We start from the raw sequence: 7,482 nt of genomic DNA, 5'->3' as shown, positions 1-7,482 counted from the left end.
TATATTTTAGCTTCCTTTGAAAATACTCATTTTAGAAAATAGGGCCTTGGATATTTTGGCTAAACTTTCAGTTTTCAGCTGTGCTGATATATGATCCATGTCTCTGACTCATTGCAGCTACTATTTTACTGATAATCTAGGGTTATTTAAATGAAAATTCCGTAATCATCATTGTTGTTAGCTGGGGAGGGAGACAGGCTCCTTTAGGGAACATTTAATTTCATCCAGGGATGCTTGGCTCTTTCACTTGGGTGGGGAGGGAAAAGCTTAAGTGGCCTTCAGTACTGAGGAAATACCAAACTTACCAACATCACAGGTTCATACATTTTATGGGGTCTATGATCCAATGCTGGAGATATATTATTCCTCCTAAGTAAAACCCTAAGAAAGAGCCTAGACCAGTTACCCAGAAAACAAGGTGAGATTGAACCCATGATTTTAGAGGTGTCATAAACTTTAGTTCAACATATAGCAGTTATCCACAATTGATTTTTAAGCTTTTGTAAACGATTGTTACATAATTTTATTTTTTTTTACCATGGCATCTCAAAACTTACTAAATCATAACTGAGATGTCTGAAAGCTTTGTAAGACAATTTTGTGAGTACCTTGTATACTCTAATTTATATTAGAACTGGCAATTGATGCTGATCTTTATGGGATGTTGTCCTGAACAACAAGCTCTCACAGCTGGCTTTGAGCAGTATGTGAATCATAACAGGTTTATGAGCTATATATTAAAATAGTTTTAAATTGGAAGTTTTTACAATGGATCTTTGACAGATTTTAAAATTTGAATGGTGACTAAATAGGTTTTGGTGGGGCAAATCTAAATCACTTTTTTCTGCTTTTAGTCAAGAAAAATATTTAAATTAATAAAGAATCTGATTGTATAAGTTCTTGAGATTTGGGTTACTGGAAGCTTCAGTAGGGAAGCCTGAAGCCAGAAGAAAACAGGCCAGTGTGCTGTGCAGAGCATCTTGCATTTTCTCTGAACACAGGGCTCACTTTTGACAATATTGTTGCCCCTCTGCTGTTTGTCAAAGTCAAGGTGCAGCCTCTTCCAATGGGGCAAATGTTTGTTAAAAAAATAGTGATGTTAAAATGTAAAATTAATGATTTCTGCTTCCATTGGTTGCCTGTTTTTTCGGGAAGTACCACCACCCTCATAAACAGCCAGAAAAATGACAGAAACCCCCAATCTCAGAGTTGAAAGTTTTAGCAGCAACTGGAATTCCTCTTAGTAGTTAGTGGCTGGTGAAAAGCTGAATTACTGTACTGGAGCACCTGAATGCGTAACTGATCTTCTCTAATAATAATACTAGTAATAATAATATCAACACAGCAGTTCTTGGTTAGCCAGCTGGTGCTGGATTTGTCCAAGACTGATTTTCTCAAGAGAGCTGGCAGCAGGACTGAGGCACAGGCCGTAGTGCCAAGGATATTTGGTGGAGCTTGTTTGCACTGTGACTCAGGACTGTGACTGTCCAGTTGAGGGTGACTTGCTTTTCTGCCTTGTCATGAACAAGTTTTAAAAAAAATTATGAAGGAACTAGTTTTTGTATATGCTCTGCATATATGTGTGTATATAAAGTACAGTTTTTTATTGTTCTGCTGACATGTAGTGTTTTTTCGCTATGTCTGGTTGTCAGATATATATTACACATTGTATTCTCTAAGTACATTTTTCTCTTAATGATCATTTCACCTTTATGAACTTAAAAGTTGTGGATCAAAGGTAGCAAGAAAATAGAGATATGCATAGGTACAAGTTTTGACTTGCCATTCTTGTGCATGAAAATGGCATATTCTAGAAAATGTTTGTCTTGCAGACTGAGAAATCTAAAAACAGCCATTATTATTCAGGAATTGGAACTTAGAAGTAATAAAGTGACACTCAAAAAGCTTACTATTTTTGCTCACAGTACAACATGTTATCTAAATTGCTGCAATGTAATATGAGTCTGTTTCAATACCTAAAAAACTTATTTGTCATCCCATGTCTTCACTAATCCTTCATGGCACATGGGAATAAGCGTGACTAGATAGATTACATGTGTGAGCATTCTGGCTGTCATCAGACTGTTTCACTACAGTGATATATTTTACTAACCTACCCTTAATTATTTAAACCAGAGTCAGTGATAAATTTCCAGTTTAAAATCACCTGCTTGGTACTCTTCCTCTGTTTTGTTTATATAAGGGCTTTGATTGGGCTGGACCCACTTGCTTCATGTATGGGATGCTGCAATCTGTTAATACTTTACCTTATGTTTTACATATTAATTGTATCATACCTAATAATATTTTTTCCCCTAAAATGTAGTTTTTTGTGTTTTATTTAACCTACAATGATTAATGCTAATAAATGTTTTAAATGCCTCCGAACTGGGGCTATCTCTGGTTTTCAATAAAGCAGAACAAAATAGCTCCCATTTTGCATGTCCTTTGCTCTTGGAAAAGGGCTGTATGCAGTATGTGGATTACTTGCCTGGGATTTAAATGCTGCTTGAAACGTGTGTGGATGGCCTTTTAACAGAAAGTGAATGCATTCCTGGGGGATCCTGCAGTCCAGATGAACTCCCAAAAACCAGAAAAAGAAGATTTGAAAATCCTTTTGCTAATATTTGATTTATCCATTAGAAGAGAGGGACTTGAGTGGCCAGCATCTGCTTAGAAATTTTGAATAGTAGCTGTCAGTAGAAAGTAAGCTTCCAGTTACCACTTGCTTTGAATAGGAGCAATGACTAGTATGGCTTGTAAGACACTTCATCTTTTGTCTACTTTTATTTTGGTGTACATTTATTTTTTCGCCCTACTTTATGTCCCTCCCTCAGACTTGTGTCTAGAAGAATTAACACTCTCTTAAGAAATACGCAGTATTTCATTCCCTTTGGTGCTATTGTTTCAAGAGGTATTTAACTACACCAGCAGATTTTTGCACTGTTTCATATTTTCACAGTTATTACAACAACTATGAGGACTATGAATGAAGAGCTGGGTTTTTAAAGAAAAACCAGGGTTTTGGAGTAATACTTTTCTGACTGCCATGATAAATTCAATACATAGCAGAATGCAAGAAGCAGTGTAACTCAAATAACAGCACAGAGCACCACTTTTCTGTGTAATGAGAAACCAGGGTTTCAAAGAGGTTTCATATGTGGTGAATTTAGTTACTGCTGGAAGATAAAGAGGATCTGTTCCCTGCTTTAAAGCAATTGCAATTATCTTGAAAAAATTATTTTAAGAAAAATCTTACCTCCAGCTGTTCATAAACAAGAAGGAACCCAGGTACATAACTGTGAACTAAAGGGTGATGTACTAAATTAGTGGAACTCCTAAGCCCCTTAACTGTTGTCTGTGTGTTGGAAGATCTGAAGTGAATGCTGTTTTGCCTTTAGGTGTTTGAAGAGAGTTATGCCCTTGAACAGATCAGTCCTTGTGTTGTCAGTGGGGTGTTTTGCATGGCTTGGAAGCATATGCTTGTGGTGCTCTAGGTTGGAGTTGAATTTAGCAATGAGAGGGGAGCTATACAATTGACTGGAAAATAAATCTCTGCTTTCCTTTTGAAGATTGAAGGTTATGTCTCAAGGTACTTAAGGAAAAGTATTTGACATTTCGGCCTTCAAAATCGTCACCACTGCAGCTTCAGTCTCTGCAAAGAGCATCATAGGACACCCTGCTGTGATCTCCTGAGCACTGCACTGAAATCAGGACAGCAAGGCTGATGAAATAGTCTGTGTAGCTACTTCATACCTCCACCCCCTCACCTAATCTGCAAAACTGTTCAGGCCACTACCAGGTTTCCCTCCCTTCCCTGAAAGGAAAAGAGTAAGCTGCAGGATTATTTTTTATCCCTTCTTGGTGTTGTTTTATACAAGGCTACAGAATAATTTTCTTTAAAAATGTAAAAACACTCATAGGAGGATAGACTAGCTAAAGGTGCTGTACAAATGCCTTTGTTAATTGGTGCTGGTTACTCCCTAAGGACTTGACACCAATGATAGGATGGATGTCTTCATTGTGTAATGGGGTTCTTGGCCATCAATAAGGTCCTCCTTTGGTCTACTGCTTTTTGCCAGCTGGATCAAGGATAAAATCATTGCTTGATATAAATGCTCTCTTACTGTCCAAAAGTAAGACTTTTCACTAAAAACTATGAAATCAATAGCTAGCCACATTTAACAGGTTAAATATGAAAAAGAATAAGTACTAGCATACTGTGGCTTTTTTCATATAGCTTTTTTCATATCTATTTCAGGTGGGTTTCTTGTGTTTCAATTAAGAAGAGTCCTTATTGCAAAATTCCTGTATTTCTGATACTACCAAGTGGGTCATGATGCAGATTAGTTTGCCTTATCACCCACCACTGCTGTGTATTTTGTTCAAATAGGAACACAGGCTCTTGATACTCATTCATAATCCTTTTGTTTTCAAGACATAGCTCTAGAAGTGTTACTGACATTGTTTTGTAACACAGACATTATGAAAACTTGAAGATAGTACACTGACAGAACTTGAAGTGTAAGAGACCTGTACAAACTTGCATTTAGTGTCACACCAATTAACAAGTTTTTAATAAGATATCCTTATTTAGTGTGGAGAAGAGAATTTTGAGGCTCCTGGTTAGGTATTAAACATTTAACAGCTTGGGAAGGATTTCTTTTATCTGGCTGTTAAATTACTCATTTTTTATCCCTCAGACTGCCTGAAAGACTTAAAAAAAAAAGAGAGAAAAAAAAGCTTTCATTGAAAAGTACTGACCTTGTTTTCTCAAAACCTCCTGGAGAAACCAACTTTCTCTCTCCCATCATCTGTCAGAAGTTTTTTTAGACACACCTCATTTATGATAAAACACTCAACCATTCTCTTTGCTACACTGGGAATTTTAGAAAACAAAAATGCCTTTCCCCTAAAGTCCATTTAATTCACAGTTGTTTTACTTAGTGCCTCTCCTGCTCCCTCTGCAGCAGTAAAATACATGTTTAAAGAAGGAGATAAATACCTAACAACTAAATCCTTATTCCCCTACATCAAGTAGAGTACCGTGGGGAAATGATCTGTTACAGACTAAAACAGAAATGATCCCTACGCTTCCGATTACATATTGACAAGAACCAATCAATAAGAAAGTCAGCTTACATGCCTGAGAGATGCCCTTGAGGAAAATGAACATCACATTCCTTCCTCTTGGTCAATATAACATGACTTGGGGGAACAAGTGATAGCATTGTTGTTACTGACGAAAAATAAATTAAAAATGTTTAGGAGGATAGCAACCGTTTCTCTTCACTTGTTTAATAGGGTTAAAATGTAGGTTAATCATCTTACAAAAGAAATCCCTGTTACCTGTCATCTTCAAAGACACTGGCAGCTTTGCTGACAAATATGTGTTGGGAATTGTCACAGGGGTTTAGCAAGAAAGAGCAATGGATGAAGCCTGGATGACACAATGCATTTCTATATTCTAGCTCTGCAAAAAAACACGTCATCACCAAGCTTATAGAATCACTACCAAATATCCAAGTTCTCGTTCATCACTCATAACATGGGAAAATTTTGCACCATAGATGTTTACCTAAAAAGAATAAAATGTGTAGAAGTAATCTAATAAGAGCCCTCAGAAAGAAGAACATTCAAAATAAAGATGTAGCTTTTCTGTGCCATTTCTTGAGACAGTCAGAAACACAAATGAGAATTAAACAGCTTTCCTGGCAGCATTCCCTTTAGAGATACTGTTTGTCCTATGAGTTTTGCCACACTCTGTAAGTCATTCCTGATTCTCAAGGAAAATTTGCTTTCAAGGTGGCAACCTGAACTGCCTGCTGGCACCCAACCAGCTACCCTCCTACACTGCAGCCTTTGACACCCAAATGGTTCTCCCAATAATTTCAGTAAGAAGGGACAGAAGTCTTGAGATGTGCTGGAAATATGAACTCATTTTGATGTAGGAAAAGGTTTCAACAGTTTAAATTGTTTTCTTATGATAAAGATACCAGAAAAGCAAACAATTTTTTATTATATAAGTTTTTTACCACAGTATTTTTTTTTTCCTGCAGTGTTTTAGGTCTGAAATTTCTGGAGGAGAAATAGGTTTCTTGGAATAAGAATGAAGCCAGAATGTCTTGTTGATTACAAAATTTGAAGAGGGAAAATAATGCTTAGAACTGAAAAGAAGGGACAAACAACATGAAGATGCCCTACCCTGGGAGATCCTCTTCATGGTGGGTCACAACCCCTCTGAGGTGATAAGAAACAAAAGCTATGTCTGGAGTACAAAATCTAGATTTGGGGTAAAAAGGATATCACGTTGTAAGTGGTCATAGTGCAAATACACTCATTTCATGGCACAGCCATGCCACATTAACACCATTGTTACTTGAGAGCCCTAGCTAATAAATAAGCATAAACAAACACAAGATTAGAGTACATCAGGTACCTATGCTCCACCTATTAAAAAATGATATCATATCTTTACATGTGGGTATGCCTGAATATACCAAGAGCAAAGTCCATGGAATAAAAGATGATACCCATTCATGTAGTCCATGACACACCAGTTACTGAGTTGGAACTCTGGACAAAGGGCTTTGGCTAATACATTCCAGTACATTTATGTAGCCACCCTGCCTGCATGGTTTAGCTTTTCATGGTGCTTGATGCTGTCTGAATGATGTCTTGGAATGATAGGTGTTTTTGCACAAATTGTTCCAGAGAAGATTAAAGAAGAAAGGATGAGATGATGATAAACATATCCAAGTAGACTTATATTGACTGATTTAACCACAGCATGTAGTATGTACTTAAGTAGTTGCTGCTGGCAGTATAAAGACTTTACAATAACACAACATCCATCACTGAAAGGTAAAATGGAGGGATTTTTATTTTAAATCTCTAGGGAGGAAATTGATGCCTTAGAAAATCCGCAAGGCTTGAGTCATCAAGTCATCACTGTCAGCAGGCATGTCTTTCACACACTTCACCTTATCTCCCTGTGACTCACACACCAGGGAAAGATGCACACCATGGCAAAAAATTGCACCCTCCCCTGTGTGATAGACACAGCTGAAAAAATTACATGGCCTGAAGCAATTACTAGATTAGAAAGAGAGTTGCCATCTGAGAAGCCTGTTTCTCATCACATCCATGACAGTGAGGTAAGGATGTCTGGGAGCCACAGGTTTCAAAGCTCTAAGAAAGTGGTTACTTAGCTCTTTGGCAAAATGACTCAGCCCAGGTCTCTGGTCTCTGTCTCTCTCAGAGCCTGAAGTTATTGAGGCAGCTTTCTGACAGCTCTGCTTTCGAAGACAGTTAGCTTTCCTGGTGAAATGGTGCCAGGATTCCCATGACAAGTCCTCATTTCTCAGGAAGATCAAGGAAAGACATGATCCTCACCATTTTCAACCAGCTTTGGAAATTTTCCTTCCATTTAGTGGGAGGTCCAAGCCATAAAAAAGTCCTGGATGTTAGGTAAGTCCAATG

The sequence above is a fragment of the Passer domesticus genome, chromosome 1 (genome assembly GCF_036417665.1).
Source record: "Passer domesticus isolate bPasDom1 chromosome 1, bPasDom1.hap1, whole genome shotgun sequence".
NCBI lineage: Eukaryota > Metazoa > Chordata > Aves > Passeriformes > Passeridae > Passer > Passer domesticus.
The sequence above is the reverse complement of the archived record's forward strand: the minus strand, read 5'-3'. Positions refer to the sequence as shown.